Here is a 19,316-nt window from a genome sequence, read left to right as displayed (position 1 = left end):
GTACTTAAGTACTTATTCATCTAAAGCTCAAAATTAGGATTTTCCAATTAAATAATGACATGGGAAAGTTGCTCACCATTGTTTACTTTTTCAAGTTCCTCAACTTATCTGTTCTCTGTTCTGCTTCATTCACTGTTAGAGAATATTCTTGTGTATTTTGACAGATCTCCAATGTGAGTGATGTGAATTATTATATATATCAGATACTTTTCTTTCTATAAGGGTCTCTGAATCCTTAAAGTTGTAGTACTTTTCACTTCTGACCTGTATATTATTTCAAATTACATTTTTATGAAGTTTTAGCTATTACTGGCAATAATTCCCATGATGAGATTTAATCACCAACAGAACAATAATGTTGCCCTAAACAATTTTTGTGTTATATTCCTGACTGCAAAGTTGTACATTGACCACAGACAAGAATATTATCTCAATTCTTATCTAAAACAACAATATGCTGCCTCCAGCCTTCTATAATTGGGGGGAGGGGTATAGGGCTCCAGAATTTTTAAAGGTCACTTAACCTGTGTCCCAGTTGCCACACTTGATTAAATTTACATATTTTGACTCTTATGTATTTACATATATTCCCACTTAGCCCTAAAGACTTTTGAACTTTTGAAATCCCACTTTCTTTCATATTTTTATTGTGACACAGTTACTACTGATATTAAAATGACATCCAACAGGGATGCCTGGATGGCTCAGCAGTTGAGCATCTGCCTTTGGTTCAGGCTATGATCCTGGAGTCCCAGGATCAAGTCCCACATTAGACTTCCTGCATGGAGCCTGTTTCTCCCTCTGCCTATGTCTCTCTCTGTGTGTCTCTCATGAATAAATAAATAAAATCTTTAAAAAGATTAAAAATAAAATAAAATAAAATAAAATGACATCTAACTGGATTCTGAGTATCAGAAGACCATCTGAGTACACAAGCACAATTTCTAAGATGATCTTTTCTATGACACTTATTTAATATACATTTGGCATGTATATTAAAAGTACATATTTGAGGTACATATTTTTTCACACTTTAATGTCTCTGAAATCAGGGTATGTCATTAAATTGCTGTTAGACAGCTGGCAGTCTTGAAACATTACTATTGCTTGCACATTGTATTAGTTTTCTATTGCTGCCATGACAAAACTCCCACATGCTTCAGAGTCTGAAATGGGTCTCACTGGGCTAAAATCAAGGTGTTGGCAAAACTGAATTCCTTATGAAGGCTCTGGAAAAATCTATTTCCTTGCCTTTACCAGTTTCTAGAGGCTGCCCTCTTTCTTTGGCTCATGGTCCTCTTCCTCCACCTTCAAAGCAGGTCAATTTCTTCTCACATTGCATCACTCTGACCTCCGGTTCTGCTTCCTTCTTATGCATTTGCAGATCCTTGTGATTAGGTTGGGTCCACAGGGATAATAAAGTATAATCTCCATATTTTTAAGGTTGATGGACTAAGAGGCTTAATTCTGTCTTCAGTGTTAATTCCCTTTGGCCATATAACCTATTCACGGGTTCCAGGGATTAAGACACATATAGCTTTGGTGGCCATCATTGCCACCGTTTTGATATAAACTACACACATGTATATCAAAACTTGCAGAACTGGTGTCAGAGGTTTGGAAGAACATCTCAGAAACAATAGGGAAGTATCCTTTTAAAATATTCTGCTTCTCTAAGATTCTTAATGTCACAGAGTATATTTTGGGGGTGGGGGAAACTGAATGGCAATGACTATGATCTGAAGGTGAATGAGAAAAGTCAGACTCTCTGCCTAGGAAGAAGTTTGGGGGAATATCTCATCTAACTAATTTCATTTATCCATTCTGTTTTATCTATCCACAACAATAATGTATAATTAAAAATCTATATCTAAGGAAGTCCAAAAGTACTCAGTGACTACATCAAATATAATTACATTTGTATCATAGGAATCCCAGAAGAGAAATAAAGGGAGCAGAACATTTATTTGAAGAAATAATAGCTGAAAAATTACATAATCTGGGGAAGGAAACAGACATCCAGATCAAGGAGGCACAGAGAATTGCCATTCAAATCAACAAAAGCAGACCCATACCAAGACATGTTATAATTAAATTTACAAAATAGCTCCCCGGGTTTCCCAAGAAAAAGAAGCAAGACAGGAGTTTTAAAAGAAGCAAGACAGGAGTGCCTTTGTAGCTCAGTTAGCCATCTGACTATTGATTTTGGCTCAGGTCGAGACCTCGGGATTGTGGGATTGAGCTCCTTGTCAGGCTCCATGTTCCACAGGGAGTCTGCTTGAGATACTCTCCCTCTCCCTCTGTCAGTCCCCCTGTTCTCTCTCTCTCTCTTTCTCTAAAATAAATAAATACAAATCTTAAAAAAAAAAAAGCAGCAAGACAAAAGAAGTCAGTAATTTATAAGGGAAAAACCATAAGGCTAGCAGGAGATTTTTCAACAAGAACTTGCAAGCCAGAAGGGAGTGGCATGATATATTCAAATTGCCAAATAGGAAAAATTTATAGCCAAGAATATTCTATCCAGCAAGGCTATCATTCAGAATAGAAAGAGGGCTAAAGTGTTTCCCAGACAAACAAAAACTTAAGGAGTCTGTGACCACAAACCAGCTCTGCAAAAAATATGAAAGGAGATTCTTCGAGTAGAAAGAGGAGACCAAAAGTGACAGTATAAAGAGGAAATACAAAAGCAGTAAAAAATGACTATTTCTGTAAAAAGTGAGTCAAGGAACTCATCAAAAAATATACAAAATATAATAACATATACCTAAAATGTGGGGAGGAGAGGAAAAAAGAATGGATTCAAAATTAAACAACCATCCACTCAATAGAGCCTGTTATACACAGAAGAGGTTATAAACAAACCTAATGGTAATCATATCAAAACCACTAATAAACATGCAAAGTATAAAGAGGAAGAAATCCAAATATATAACTAAAAGGATCAAAGAAAAGCTCCAGAAACAACCACAAATAATAAAATGGCAATAAATACATTTCTATCAATAATTACTTTGAATGTCAATGGGCTAAATGCTCCAATCAAAAGATACAGAGTGTCAGAACAGATGGAAAAAAAAAAACAAAAAAACAAGCCCCAGAGGAGCCTGGGTGGCTCAGTGGTTAAGCATCTGCCTTCAGCTCAGGTCATGATCCCAAGGTCCTGTGATTGAGCCCCAAGTCAGGCTGCCTGCTCAGCAGGAAGTCTGTTTCTCCCTCTCTCTGCCTCTCCCCCTCCCACTTGTGTTTTTTCCCTCTCCAACCAATAAAGTCTTTTTAAAAATAAAATAAAATATATGGAAACAAATGAAAATGAAAATACAACAGTCCAAAACCTTTAAGATACAGCAAAAATGGTTCTAAGGGGAAACTATATAGAAATAGAAGCCTACCTCAAGAAGCAAAAACAATCTCAAATAAACAACCTAATCTTATCCCTAAAGGAGCTAGAACAACAAATAAAGCCTAAAGCCAGCAGAAGGAAGGAAATAAATGATATAGAAACAAACAAAAAAAACAAAAAACAAAAAAAAAAAAAAGAAAAGAAAAAGAAAAAAGAAGCAAATCAATAAAGACAGATGTTGGTTCCTTGAAAAAATTCATAAAATAGATAAAGTTCTAGCCAAACTTATCTAAAAGAAAAGAGAAAGTATCCAAATAAATAAAATCACAAATGAGACACAAGATATCACAACCAATACCACAGAAATACAAATAATTATAAGAGAATATTATGAAAAAGTATATGGCAATAAATTGGACAACCTAGAAGAAAAGAATAAATGCCTAGAAACATATAAATTATGAAAACTGAAACAGAAAGAAATTGAAAACTTGAACAGGTCACTAACCAGGAAAGAAATTGAATCAGCAATCAATAAACAACAAACAAAAGTCTAGGACCTGATGCTTCACAGGGAAATTCTACCAAATATTTAAAGACTTAACACCTATTCTCTTCAAACTACTGCAAAAAAATAGAAAAGGAAGGAAAATTTTCAAACTCATTCTATGAGGTCAGCATAACCCTGATACCAAAACCAGATAAAAACACCACCAAAAAAGAGAACTACAGGTCAATATCCCTGATGAACTAGATGCAAAAATTCTCAATAAAATACTAGCAAACTGAATCTAACAACACAGTTAGAAAGAAAATCATGCACCTCAATCAAGTGGGATTTAGTCCTTGGTTGCAAAAGTGGTTCAATATTTGTAAATTAATGTGATACATTACATTAATAAAAGAAAAGGACCATATGAATGCAGAGAAAGCATTTGACAAAGTATAACACCCATTCATGATAAAAACTCTCAACAAAGTAGGTTTAAAGGAAACATACTCAACATAATAAATGTCATATATGAAAACCCCACAGCTAATATTATCCTAGGATAATATTAGGATATTAGGGAATTAGGATAATAGGGAAAAACAGCTTTTCTCTTATAGTAAGGAACAAGACAGGGATGTCCACTCTTACTGCTTTTATTCAACATAATACTGGAACTCCTAACCACAGCAATCAGACAACAAAAATAAATAAAAGATATCTAATTTAGCAAGGAAGAAGTTTCACTACGTGTAGATGACATGATACTATACGTAGAAAATTCGAAACAATCCACCAAAAAATGTCTAGAACTGATCAACAAATTCAGTAAAGTCACATGATACAAAAGCATACAGAAATCTTGCATTTCTATACACCAATAATTAAGCACCACAAGAAATTAAGAAAATGATTCCATTTGCAATTACACCAAAACCATTAAGATACCTAAAAATAAACCTAATCAAAGAGGCTGAAGATCTGTACTCTGAAAACTCTAAGACAACGATGAAAGAAATTAAAGATAACACAAAGATATAGAAAGACATTCCATGTTCATGGCCTGATAGAACAAATATTGTTAAAATGTCTATACTATTCAAAGTCTACACAGCTAATGCAATCCCTATCAAAGTACCAATGGCATTTTTCACAGAACTAGAACAAACAATCCTAAAATTTATATGGAACCAGAAAAGACCTGGAATAGCCAAAGCAACCTTGAAAAAGAAAAACAAAGCTGGAGGAATCATAATTCCATAATTCCATAATATAATTTTCAGTTATATTACAAAGCTGTAGCAATCAAAACAGTATAATACTGGCACAAAAATAGACACAGATCAATGAAGCACAATACAAAACCCAGAAATGATAAAGCAGGAAAGAATATCAATGGGAAAAAGAATTATTTCCTTGACAAATAGTGCTGGGAAAACTGGACAGTAACATGCAAAAGAATGAAACTGGACCACTTTCTCACACCATACACAAAAATAAATTCAACATGGATTGAAGATCTAAATTTGAGACTTGAAACCATAAAAATCCTAGAAGAGAACACAGGCAGTAACTTCTTTGACATTGGCCATAGTAACTTCTTTCAAGAGAGGGAGGCAAGGAAAAAAAAATCAAAGTATTGTGACTGCATCAAAATAAAAAGCTTTTGAACTGCAAAGGAAACAATCAACAAAACTAAAAGCCAACCTACGGAATGGGAGAATATTTGCAAATGACTTGTTTGATAAAATATTAGTATCCAAAATATATAAAGGACATAAAACTCAACATCCCAAAAATGAATAATCCAATTAAAAAATGAGCAGAAGATATGAACAGACATTTTTCCAAAGAAGACCTATGGATGGCCAATAGACACATGAAAAGATGCTCAATATCACTCATCACCAGGGAAATGCAAATCAAAACTACAAAGAGATATCACCTTACACCTGTCAGCATGGCTAAAATCAACAACGCAAGAAACAACAAGTGTTGGTGAGGATGTGGAGAAAGGCAAACTTTCTTGCACTGTTCGTGGGAATGCAAACTGGTGCAGCCACTATGGGAAATAGTATGGAGGTTCCTCAAAATGTGAAAATAGATCCAGCAATCGAACTACTAGGTATTTACCCAAAGAATACAAATAATTCGAAGGGATACATGCACCCCTCTTTTATAGCAGCATCATCTACAGTAGCCAAATTACGGAAGCAGCCCAAATGTCCATTGACCAATGAATGGCTGGAATATTACTCACCATAAAAAAGAATAAAATCTTCCCACTTGCAATGACATGGATGGAACTAGAGAGTATTATGCTAAGCGAAAAAAGTCTGCCAGAGAAAACCAAATACTATATAATTTCACTCACATGTGGAATATAAGAAACAAAATAAATGAGCAAAGGGAGGAAAAAAAGAGAGAGAGAGAGAGAGAGAGAGAGAGAGAGGCAAACCAAGAAAGAGACTTAACTACAAAGAGCAAACTGATGGTTACCAAAGGGAGGTGTGTAGGGGGGATGGGTGAAATAGGTGATGGGAATCAAGAAATGCACTTGCTGTGATGAGCACAAGGTGACATACGGAAGTGCTGAATCACTATATTGTACACCTGAAACTAATATTACACTGTATGCTAACTAAATGGGACTTAAAAACTAAAAATAAAAAAAAGAAATAAAGAAGTCCAAAAGTAATCTTCATGTAAGTAAAAAGTTCTAAGTGTTAAGAAGCATTGAGTCACTGAATCAGGTAACTTGCAGTTTTTTCCTCCATAGTACAAAAAATAATGTTATGACTTAGATTCAATGGCATCTTAGATTGAATAAAACACAATACACATCCACAGACAGCCAATTTAAGTATATTTCCATATTGACATAAAAATATAAGTTATATGAATATATATGAACATATTTTTTTCTGAGGACATAATTTTGTCTTGTATGCCTGTGGTTATAGTGTCATTACCACTACATGTGACATTAGAATTTTAAGCATTGCATTTTTTTATTTCTTGTAAGAAACTCGATTTCTGTATTAAAGAGTAAGAGCCAAAACATTATGAAAAGGTAATGCGAACACAAGTTTGCAGATAAGGCTCACAAATACAAGGGGTAAGATACTGTAAGAGGGAGAATGTAAACAGTGTCCTGTAATAGTCAAAAGCTTATTTTTTTCTCACATAATAGTGTTAAAGTGAGAGGCCCTGGCAGGGATGCAGCTTTTCCCACAGGACTATTCAGGGACCAGCTTCTTTCCAGCCTGTTGCTCTGCCCTCCCCTAGGACAGCTCTGCCCTTGGCAAGAAGCAGGGGCCTGTAGAACTGTATTTTAGCTGAAGGACAGGCAAAGAGAGGAATTTGGGCAAAGAGATTTTTTTTTAAAAAAGTAGAAATTTTAACAGGGCATAGTCTATGATCACAATATAATAAAATTAAAAGTAATAATAAAAGGGTGACCCAAATCATCTTAACAACTTGGAAATCTAAAAATACTCTCTTAAATAAGCCTTAAATAAACTGATGATGAAATAAAAAGAGAAACTAGAAACCACTGGATCCATAAAGCTTGAGATATAGCAAGATCTCTGCGGGGGAAAATTTAAGGTTTTAAATTATTTGTTTTTACAGGAAAAATGCTTAAAAATAAAGAAGTGCTCCGTACAAAAAAAAATTGGGAGAATAAACTTAAAGACACTAGGAAGTTAAGAATCCACAATAACAAGAGGTGCAATTAATAAAATAGAACACATGATGGAAAGGATAAATATATCATAAAAAGTTTATTCTTTGAAAAGACTTAAAATGTGATTTTAAAAAAAGGACTCAAAAACTTGATTAAAGATAAAGGAAAGATAAACAAGAAAAAAGAAAAAAGAAAAGCAAAAAGATGTAAAATAACCACAGATACAGGGTAGCCTGGGTGGCTCAGCAGTTTAGCCACCTTCAGTCCAAGGCCTGATCCTGGAGACCCAGGATCGAGTCCCACGTCAGGCTCCCTGCTTGGAGCCTGCTTCTCCCTCTGTCTGTGTCTGTGTCTGTGTCTCTGTCTGTCTCTCTCTGTGTGTCTCTCATGAATAAATAAATAAAATCTTTAAAAAAAATCAGATACAAAAGAGATAAAAAAAATTATAAGAATACTCTGTATAACTTCATAGAAAACAAGTTTGAAAAGTCTAAAAAAAAAAAAAGGGGGGATCCCTGGGTGGCGCAAAGGTTTGGCGCCTGCCTTTGGCCCAGGGCGCGATCCTGGAGACCCGGGATCGAATCCCACATCGGGCTCCCGGTGCATGGAGCCTGCTTCTCCCTCTGCTTGTGTCTCTGCCTCTCTCTCTGTCTGTGACTATCATAAATATAAATTAAAAAAAAAAAAAAAAAAAAAAAAGGATGGTTTCCTAATTGAGTATAAATCACCAAATCAACCTAAAAAGTAAAAACTTGAATATGGTAATTACCACAGAAGAGAGCTATCATTTTGAAAGAGTCACCAGGGCAATATGGCTTTATCCAACTTTAAACAATTATAGTTGTGAATGATTTAAATTAATCTGGACTACAGAAAAAAAAGACGGAAAGCTCTCAAATATATTTCATAAAGAAGTAAAACCTTAATATCAAAACCTCGTAAAGATGGTAATACAAGGGAAAAAAACAGATCAATTTCACAATGAATACAGGCAAAAGTCTCAACAAAGCAATAGCAAGACTAAAATCAACTTGCCAAAGGACTAGTGTAGTATGACCAAACGTGCTCTCTTCAAGGAATGCAAGGTAACTTAATGGTAGGAAATCTGTCAGCACAATCCCTTACATCTACACATTAAAGAAGAAAAATTATTTAAAAAACATTGATACATATAAATGTGTTATTCGAGAGCAGTCCTCTCCAATTATAAAAACTAAGGATAAGAGCAATTGAAGAAAACAACTCAAAGTAAAGAGTGCTTACAAAAAATCAAGAGCGTATATTATTCTAAATAGTAAAACATTGCCACCACCTTAATTAAAATTAGCAACACAGCAGATATGCTCAGTATCTCTATCATTCTTTACTTTCTTGGTAATTTTTAAAGCAAATAAATAGCTGACCTAAAACTTGGACTAGAAGATGTAAAACTGTGTATTTTGTTGGTAACATGAACACATGGCCAGGAGCCTACGAGAATGCAAATTTTAAAAAAAATTCAGGGGCACTTGGGTGACTCAGTCAGTTAAGCCTCCAACTTTTGATTTCGGCTCAGGTCATGATCTCAGGAGCATAGGATCAAGCCCCATGTGGGGCTCTACACTTAGCATCCAGTTTGTTTGAGATTTTCTCTCTCCCTCTTGCTTTGCCCCTCCCACCCGCTTATATGATTCTTTCTGCCTCTTTCTCAAAAACAACTTAAAAATTAACAAAATTGGCAAGACAGCTGGATATAAAATAAATATCTAAATATCAACATCTTAAAAAAAATAAATAAATAAATAAATATCAACATCTTTTCCTCAGTTAGGTATCTAAAAATGAAAAAAATATTCTAATTACAGTTTTTTTTTCCTAAGAAAAGACACTACTGGAAGATATCAAATAAGGTCTGGCTAGTGGAAGGACATACCACGTTCTTGGTTGGAAAGACTTCGCTCCATAAAAATGTCATTTATATCTTGTAATGTCATTCAATTAGAATTTCAACAAGGTTGGTTTTGGGGAGGTTAGAGAAGGGTTAGATAATTTTATTTTAAAATATTTTTGAAGGGCTATAAATTTTTTTACACTTCTATAGAGCATAAAATGCCTGAAAGCCAAAGAGAGCAACAATAGATATAGAAAAAAACATATATGCATCAGATGATATATGTAATATGCAAAGATCTCACAATTGGATTTTTTAAAGGTAAACCTAATAAATGGCCAAGAATACGAACACACAATTCTTAAGTAGATAAAATTTTCCAATACACATATTCTTTAGACTCATCCAAATTTTCTTTTTGTGTGTGTGTGTGTTTTTTATTTTTTTTTTATTATTTATTTATGATAGTCATACAGAGAGAGAGAGAGGCAGAGACATAGGCAGAGGGAGAAGCAGGCTCCATGCACCGGGAGCCTGACGTGGGATTCGATCCCGGGTCTCCAGGATTGCGCCCTGGGCCAAAGGCAGGGGCCAAACCGCTGTGCCACCCAGGGATCCCTCATCCAAATTTTCAACCAACAAATTCATTAATAGCAAAATTCAAATTCGAGTAACACTGAAACTTTACACCTATGAGAGGAGCAAAAACTAATGAGAATTATAATACTTATTGCTGGTAAGGACAAGGGGAAAAGATACTTGCAAATGCTGCTAGGTATAAATGTGATGTGTTACAGTTCCTTTGGAAAGTAATATGGTAACTTCTATGAAAGTTTAAAATACATAATATATTCTTTGACCTTACAATTTCAACTTCTTGGAATCTATCCCACAAAAATAAAAGCACCACCAGTAAGTGAGGACATATGTATGTTTTTATTGAAAAAAAAAAGTGGAAACAAAGTGGTTAAATAAATTTTGGCTCATGGAGTATTAAGTAGGCATTAAGAGGAATAGGAACCACTGTATATCAATTAATTTGGAAGGATTTCCATGAGATCCTTCTTTATTTTTGTACATACATATATAGGTCTGCATATAACTGTATGAAAATGGAGGAAAAAATAAAAGACTACACACCATTTGTTAACATAGATTACTGGGATGGGGCAGGAAGGAAGGAGAGAAGGGATGTAGGAATCCAGCAAAAAGTAAAAGAGAAAAGAAGACTTTAAGAATGTGTAATACGATCAAAGTATACATTTATGTAAAGTAATAAAACTGTATGTGTGTATACACTTTTCTAATAGGAAAATTTAAACGTCACCTATTGGATTGTGATTGAAAAAACATGCAACTGAATTAAGACCCAGGGGAAAGACAACATCATAAAGTACTACAATTTAGTCACTATGGTAACTTGCAAAGTATTTTTGCAGAGCTGTTCTCACAGCTCCCACACGTACAATCAAAACAAATATGCTAAACACTAAAATTTAAAGAGAATTGGTCACTTTATGTGTTGTATTAACACATTTAATAGTGTCATTGTACATAATGTGAAAATTATGTTAAATCCATATAATATTATATAGTCAGGACCATCTATTTTGTTTACTTTGATGACTGTGGTTTCTAAAGGACTAATCGTATAAAGGAAAACTTCTGATGCTACAGTACAAAGTGATGAAAGAGACCACAAACAAATGTAAGGTACCCCTTTCAAATGTATATATATACATATATACACGTATATACATGTATGTCTACATACCTATTTACATATACTATATGGCACAGTATATGAAATATTTGTACATACTATCAGCTTTTAACAATCTTGTCACTTAGGTGTGTTAATTTCCAGAATGGTACTAAAAGAATTAACTATGCTACTCCCATTTATGTAGATAAATGATGTGGAGTGATGTCCATTAAGAACTTTGCCTTTTTCGTCTCATAATTTTATATGTAAAAAAAGATTCACTGTGAATTTTGTTGAAAAGGAAAAAAACAAAAACAACCTAAAAATGGTAGAAGATGGAATTTAGGGGAAATTATAATTTTTGTTATTATACTTGATGAACTGTTATCAATTTTCACAAGTACTTGAAATATGAAGTCCCAAAGCAATTGTACAACAATGTCTCATAAAAGCAGTAGGTTTTTTTGATAAATTTAGAAATAGTTGATACTAGATTGTAAAGTACATGGAAGATTATTTCCCACCAGAGATCTCACTTCTATCTAACTATATCTGGTATTCTCTTTGCCTGAAAGTCCCTCTCTCCCTCTCTAAACTTTATCTCCTCCATCAAGAAGCCTTCCCAGACCCCCCACTAGAGTGAGTATAGATAGAAAGCAAAAAATTCTCCAAGGGGGGTCGGGGAAGGCTTCTTGTAGTCAACACAGAACATCCAGAAAGGACCAGACCTTGTTTTTTTTTTTTTTTTCCCCCATCAAGATGGTCACAGCCAAGCAGGGGGAAGAATATGTAAACCACTCATTATAGCTATACACACATGCCTATCAGTGGCCCATTTATGTATCACTTATTTCCCATTTTTGTGCTCTTGTTCATATTTCCTTTTTTTAAAATATTTTATTTATTTATTCATGAGAAACACAGAGAGAGAGAGGCAGAGACACAGGCAGAGGGAGAAGCAGCCTCCATGCAGGGAACCCAATGTGGGACTCGATCCTGAAACTCTGGGATCACACCCTGAGCCAAAGGCAATTGCTCAACCATTGAGCCACCCAGGTGTCCCTCTTGCTCATATTTCCATCTTTAATATTCTCAACCTTCTCAGCAATCTGTGTTTCCTGAAAAACTGATTGTCTTTCCCTCTGATGCTTTCTTGTCTCTACAGTCCATTTATGCCCAGCATAGAGATTTATCTCCTTCTTGTGTCCACGCACTGCTTCAAATTGCTCTCTGATTACTCCATATGTGCACACTTCATATCCAAAGCAAGATCCTAAACAGAAATCATAGGGGCTATTTAAAAATTTTTCAAATTTCCTGATGCCAAGCGAAGTAATTTAATCATCGATTCTGGTTAAATTAAGGAACACACCCTTTTCCCCCCTTTCTCTAGATTCTCATTGTACCATCAAATATGTTATTAAATTTATAATTTTCTGATTTGTATTTAATGGATGAATTAGGCAGCACATAGACAAAGACAAGGACTTCAAAATGCATCTGGAATCATACAATGGCGACAGCAGACCCTGGGAAAGTGATGAAATGAGCCTTTATTTACCACCCTAGAAGAGAACCTAAGCTCTTTCGTCCTTCTAGAGACAGCCATTGCTCCTAACTGCCACACTCAGATGGAAGGAATTCATAGCCCCAACTGCCTGCGAGTATCTCCTTAGAAAAATGATGAAATTATTCTGGAAATGATACCTGAGGTTGAAAAAAATAATAATTCAGTGAAATACGAATAAAGAACAAACAACCCAATGCATAGTTCTTGTCTAGCCTTCCAGAGAAACCCTCTTAGAGTTGATGCAAGTTGCCTGGAAATACATAAGGGAGGGGTATATTTACTCCACTGAAAGGCACGTAAAATATATTATGAATGTTCATCCTCAATCTTAAAAATTATAAAATTACCAAAAACAAACTAGAGAACAAAGAGGGGATGAAAGTATTTTAGGTTTGCTATAGTATATTTATATAGATGTTTTGCCCCCATGAATCTTTACCACAAAACCTTATTCACTCTTCAAAGCTAACCATGATTTCATTACAAAGACAATGAAAACTCTAAGCCAGTTTTTGATATAGACATTTTCATTTAAAAAAAAAAACAGAGTCCAGTATTAAAATGTATGTGTAGCACACATGAATGAAGGCAGGACCTAAATAGCTGTTGGAATGATATTTATCCCCCTAACCATATGGCATTGACATCAAGAACTTACAACTACTTGGGCCAAGACCTAAAACCAGCTGTAATGTGAATCTGCTAAAAGAGTAGAGAAAATTGCTGTGTTGCATTAAACTTCAGTTTCTTTCCAGAGCTATTATTTTAACAGATACTCATTATATGTGCACTTCACTTCGTTATCACTTCTTTCTCTGCAAGGTGAATTCAAAGTGTAGGACCAAAATCTTCCAGAAAGAAGCAGCATAGGGAGTAAGATCTGTATCTCTAATTAACCCAGTAGAAGATCACTTTTCCATACATCGATATTCAAGTGAATTAATACTCCAGGTGATGTGTCTTAAATAGATAGAAATCTTTACACTTCATCACTGAAAATACAGATGCCCTAAAAAATATATAGTTCTGGAAAAATAGTAATGGATATTTATCTTATCATCTATTTGCATACAGATTGGTAAAGTTGAGAGCTGGCAAATTTTTAAAACCTTTTCAAAGCTGCTTAAAGGAGGTGGGTGGTTTTTACTCATAATAGTATTAGTAATAGTAATCATAATAGTATTTTACTCATAATAGTAGACTAACTATATCTGCTTAGAAAAACCAGCATTCCTAATAAAATACATAAAAGTTTAAAAATAAAAAAGTATCATGGCCAAAGCATGTATTTCTCATTTGAGAAAGGAGTCCTGTATTATGAGGATCAGTGGCCCTAGGAGTCCAAACTTACAAGATAATAGTCATGTTTCCACTTCTCTGTGGTAGAAAATCTTGCTACCTTCAAAGAAGCCAATTAGAGGTTAGTAGCCATTTATTTTTCTGACTTTTTCCAGTATAAAATTCAGCCTTTCTCACTAGTTAAGAACATTAATATCTGTCACATTTTGAGGCTATTTTTAAAAATACATTCATGTTGCCATTTTCCCATGTATTGTACCTTCCTGGAGAGACAACAGCATCATGGAGGGACCTGGTGTAGGACTGACCCCAGATCATATGCTGGCTCCACCCTTCAAAGCTCCGTAGGCCTGAGGAAGTCACTTAACTTTAATTAAGCATCAGCTTCCTTATTAGAGAAAGGACACCGTAAAAATTTTGACTTTGACTGTTACAAAATGCCCAACTCAATGGCTGCCATACAAGGTCCTCAATAAATGGAGGATTAGAAAACTTTTTTTCCAGGATGGCACGTACTGGAGAATATTCTCGTAAATTGTCTCTTACCATGCTACGTCAAACACGATTGCTGAAGACAAGGAGGCTAGAGAGGAAGAGTTTTTTGCCTGCTTCATTCTAGCTATCCTTCATTCTAGCTATCCAGTAGGATAGCTATGCTTGATAGCTAGAACAAGCATACCCTGTTCTTTCTGCCCTGTCTTTGCTCAAAAGGCATCTTATCAATGAGGACTTCTCTGACCACCTTACAAAAAGGTAAATGCATTCCAGGCCTGATTCTTTACATTTTTTTCTTTTATAAGTAAGGTCTTTGTCCAATATGGGGCTTGAACTCACAACCCTGAGATCAGCCTTACCGCCTGAGCCAGCCAGGCACCCCTCAGACCTGATTTTTAAACAGGACTAAAAATAATCCCATCTTCTTACTCTGCTTTATATTCTTAATGTGGCACTTAGCATCTACTGACAATTTTTCTGTTGACTTGTTTAGCTGTAGACTATCGGTAGGCAGCAAGCTCCCTGACGGCCGGGATCTTGCTTCATTCATACCTCTGCTTCTTGAAACATGGCCTGACACACAATAAATCCTCAATAGTTACTGCGTAAGTACTTTTCTGGGAAGAGTAAGCTGCCTCCTACCAGGTAACAATCTGGCAGTGCCAGAGGCTGACTAATCTTCCAAACCCCCTGCTGGATCTCCTTCAAAGGTGGGGACCCTCTGCCCTTACCTACAGGCTGAAAATGACAATACAGCTTGAGGAGTGCTTGTCCCTCTGATTTGTCAGTGCACTTTTTTGTGTCACACCGTCATTCATCCTTCTTTTACTTGCTTGGATAAGTGCCATTTCTCTTAATTTCAAATTTTTAGGAAAAAGGAACTGCTGTCTATCTAACTCTCTATCACCACTAACTTTTAGGTGCTTAGCAAATGCTGGGAGGTGATGATTTTTGCTTTGTGGAAGACACGTAGCCCTCTTAATTTTGGCCTTAAAGACAATCTCTACCTTCTAAAAATGGTACACAACATGTTGGGAGGTATCTTCAATCTCTTCCAGAGATTTATGTTATGAAAAGGATAGAGTGAACATGTGGAAGTGATTTTCAATTAAGTGATTTTAAAATTTTAAACAGGATTAAAAGTGATTTTTTACTTTTTTGTTACTGTTATTTAAAAAACTTGTGTAAGTTTGTTATGGTGACAATAAAAACAATGAATATACCAAATAATTCAGAAAAACTAAAATTTTATCTGAATTATTTAGAATGTTGCTGTTTGGACTGCTACTTTCCTCTGTGTCTTATTAAATAATGAACTAAAAAATCAACAGTAATCCCAATATACTCATTTATGGACTTATCCTCAACTCAAGTATATTTCTCTAGCAAATAGTACCATAATTGGAGTTAAAATACTGAACTATATTTATAACACTCACAAATTGTATACTACTTAAAATTGACTTATTGAATTACAATTAAGAGACTATTGACCTTTTGGATCCTGAGTGCACTTGGTTTTAACTTTAAACAATCAACTCTAGGCCAGTCATTTATTCAAGTCGATGTCCAGATTTTAATGGATAATTGAAGATTTCAGATCACATACTCATAAGCTGATTAATTGTGATTGACACAGTCCCTGCTGCTAAAGTCTGGATCAATGGCAAATTTACTCATATTACACAATTTGTTCATGCAGTGGTTTCCTTTTGTTAAGTACTATCCATTGGAAAAAAAAAAAAAAAACAATCAGCTTACACAAAAATGCCCTTCTGGCTCAGAAGACAAGCAATAAATATTTAATAGCCTTTTAAATGGCTAATCCTTTACAATGTAAACTGTATTAAATTGCGGGACTATATGCTTTAAACCCTCACTGACCAACTCCACAGCATGAGATCTAAATGTTAGTAGTACCACTCCCTCTTTTGCAGCTTCTCAAGGAAGTGGCACTAAATAGTCCAGGAAGAAAAAGTAAAACATAAACAAATGCCACATTTTCTTTTATTAAATACTAGGATCACAATCACAATTATAGCAACAGAGCATTATCAATGTGTAGTATGTATGCTCATAGATGCCCATAATCATTTTTAATGAGAAATATAACATTGAAGAGTTATGAAAGATATACTTTCAATTTCATTTTCAACCTATGTTCATTAACAATAGTGTAGGCTACATCTTATTTAAGTAGAAATGAATTTCAATATGCAAGGTGAATGAATCAATTCATACCACAGGTGAAATTCTATGAGATAAATGTATATTTACTCTAAGAAGGTAGAAAGCTACATATTCCACTGTCTGGATAGGAATACCTGAAATTTCATGCTTTTGAATGCTTTAATTCTTTTTTTTTATTATTTACTAAAAAGTCACACACCCAAAATGCTATTTTAAAATCAAAGAAATCTGTTCTGAATCTCATTTTACTATTTAATAGAGCAGCTGAAAAATGACTTAAAGATGTGGCCATATGGTGTGAAAATCCAGAATCAAGGAAAGAATGAGATACTATAAACACGCAAAAAGCAATAAAAGGAAGCAACTCTGAGCTCAGTTAATGAAAAGCTGATGATGGAGACTGTCTTTTATTGATGACATTTGAGGACAGTGACTCACTGGTGTTTTCCAAAACACAAATTCTGCATTTCAAGTGTTTGAGAGATTCAGCTCAGTCTCTCTCCCTCTGCCTGGGATTGTTTGTACAGAAAGACTCCATAGAATAAATTACTGAACCTTCCAGCACAGCTCAATTAACTGAATAAAGCAGGGAGAGAAAGCTCCAATCTGGTAGCCACAGAACAGAACCTGGCATCATTTTTGCTTAAAGAGTTTACAAGTAGATCATGGGGCATTTAAAAGACAGCCTGAATTTAAGAGGAGAGACGACAGGAAGAGGTGTGAGCACTCAAACTAACACCTCATCCTCTGCTAATGTTTCCGTGGGAAGTCACAGTCAGGTTGTTTGCGTTCTGGAGTCATTTTATTGCCTGTCTTTATGAAGAATTTTGGTGTCTCCACCCTGTTTCCCCAACATCACACGTAAGCTGAGCCAAACTTTGCGTTCCCTAGAAGTTCCAAACAACTTCTTCCTTTAAGCATAGCTCCTCAATATAAGTCAACTTCATGCAATAAAACCACAGGTCAGTGGATTAGTGACTGAGCCACCTACACCTAGAGATAGTCTAGTTCTGACCCAGCACGAGGGCTCTGACTGAATTCAGTTATTTGTACATTAATTTATTCAACAAAAATTTTCTGATGCCAGACGCTGGAATTACCAAGGCGAACAAAGCAGTCTCTGTTCTCAAAGGGCTCACAGTCTAGCGGGGAAAACACCCTTGCAAACAAAATTCATAATAAATGAGCTAAGTACACCAGCCAAAGTACGTAAAGTTTTCAGAGGAGACTTCTGAACTGGGGAAGTGCTACAGGTTCTGCTCAGTTACAGTTTACTCATGTCCACAGAGCAATTTTAGATTTAACTTCTTAGGAAACATGTGGATGCTTTAGAGCACTGAGACGTTTCCCTTGCGTCCTTGAAAATGTGACCCTTCCCACCCAACCCTTCCTCTTAATTCCAGCATGTGGGTGGCAGAGAGGGATCAGAAGGGACTGCTCTGAGGTCGACTTGCAGAACAAGGAACTTAAAACTCTGCCCCTCGGCTCTCCAAAACCACTTGGTGACAAGACAACAATAAAGGAAGAATAGTGCTAACAGTCATAGGGGTTGCTACACATTAACAACTATTGCCCTCGACCATACATGATCCCACAGTCAAATAAGTCAGTAGCTTTGGAAGTTGAAAAAAACCACAACGAAAAGACTGAAAGCCCCACATTGTACCAATGGTGCTTTCTTATAAATAGATGACATCCTCAACAGTAGCAAGTGCTGAAAACACAAAGAATGACTGAAAGATAGGAGGGGTGGGCATTTGAGAAAGGAAAGAGATGTTTTTGAGAGAAAGAGGAAATCCTGACACAACAAACTGACCCCCTTCCCCCCAAATCTCTAGGTCTCCTTTCAGCCACTACCCCCTCCTCCTGCCTGGGGAACCTGGCCTCATTCCAGTGGCAGTGCCCTCATGTGCTACACCAAAAATAAAACAAAGGATACCATTCATCTTATTTTTCAACAACTGGTTTCTTAGTTTGGAAGAAAAACTTGGCAATCATAACGCTAAGGGTTTTTTTTATTTTTATATATTTTCTTCTTATTGTCAAAATAAACTGAAAGAGAAAAAAAAATTACCCAATGGTAAGAAAAGAAAAATACACAAAACCTTTCAGAGCTCAGTCGGCCACACACTGCCATTCGACTGACACCAAAGCGTGGAATGCAACACTCTCAAGCTCTCCCAGTCCAAAGAGCCGCCTGCCTTCTGCTTCTGTAAGATGTGGCTACTTAGCGAAATTCAAATAGGCTCCCAGTGTTAACTATGTTGCATATTTACTTTAATCAAAGTGACATTTCCCAGATGGTGTCATCCAGAAAACCTCATCTGAAATGGGGAGCATAAGAGAACTAAGTTGCACATTCCGGGGAAAATTGGATACAGGTGTTTTCCCATTTCAGGATGACTCAGTTTACGAAAATACTGAACTATGAAATGGATGCACTTACGGCCCGAAAACCACGACACTCACCACCCTGGAAATGCGCCCTGGGTACCCTGAATGGGTACCAGCCATCCATATAAAGGAGTGAATGAGTAGGCAATCACATCTCTCCAACCAACTGCGCAACCCTAACACTCTCGGGGATGAACTCTGAGTGTATGGTTTTGTGTACCTGGACGCCTCCCCTGACTGGGAAGGGGAAAAATGAGAAAATGTTTGAAGCAAGA

Source organism: Vulpes vulpes, chromosome 16, assembly GCF_048418805.1.
Source record: "Vulpes vulpes isolate BD-2025 chromosome 16, VulVul3, whole genome shotgun sequence".
NCBI lineage: Eukaryota > Metazoa > Chordata > Mammalia > Carnivora > Canidae > Vulpes > Vulpes vulpes.
The sequence above is the reverse complement of the archived record's forward strand: the minus strand, read 5'-3'. Positions refer to the sequence as shown.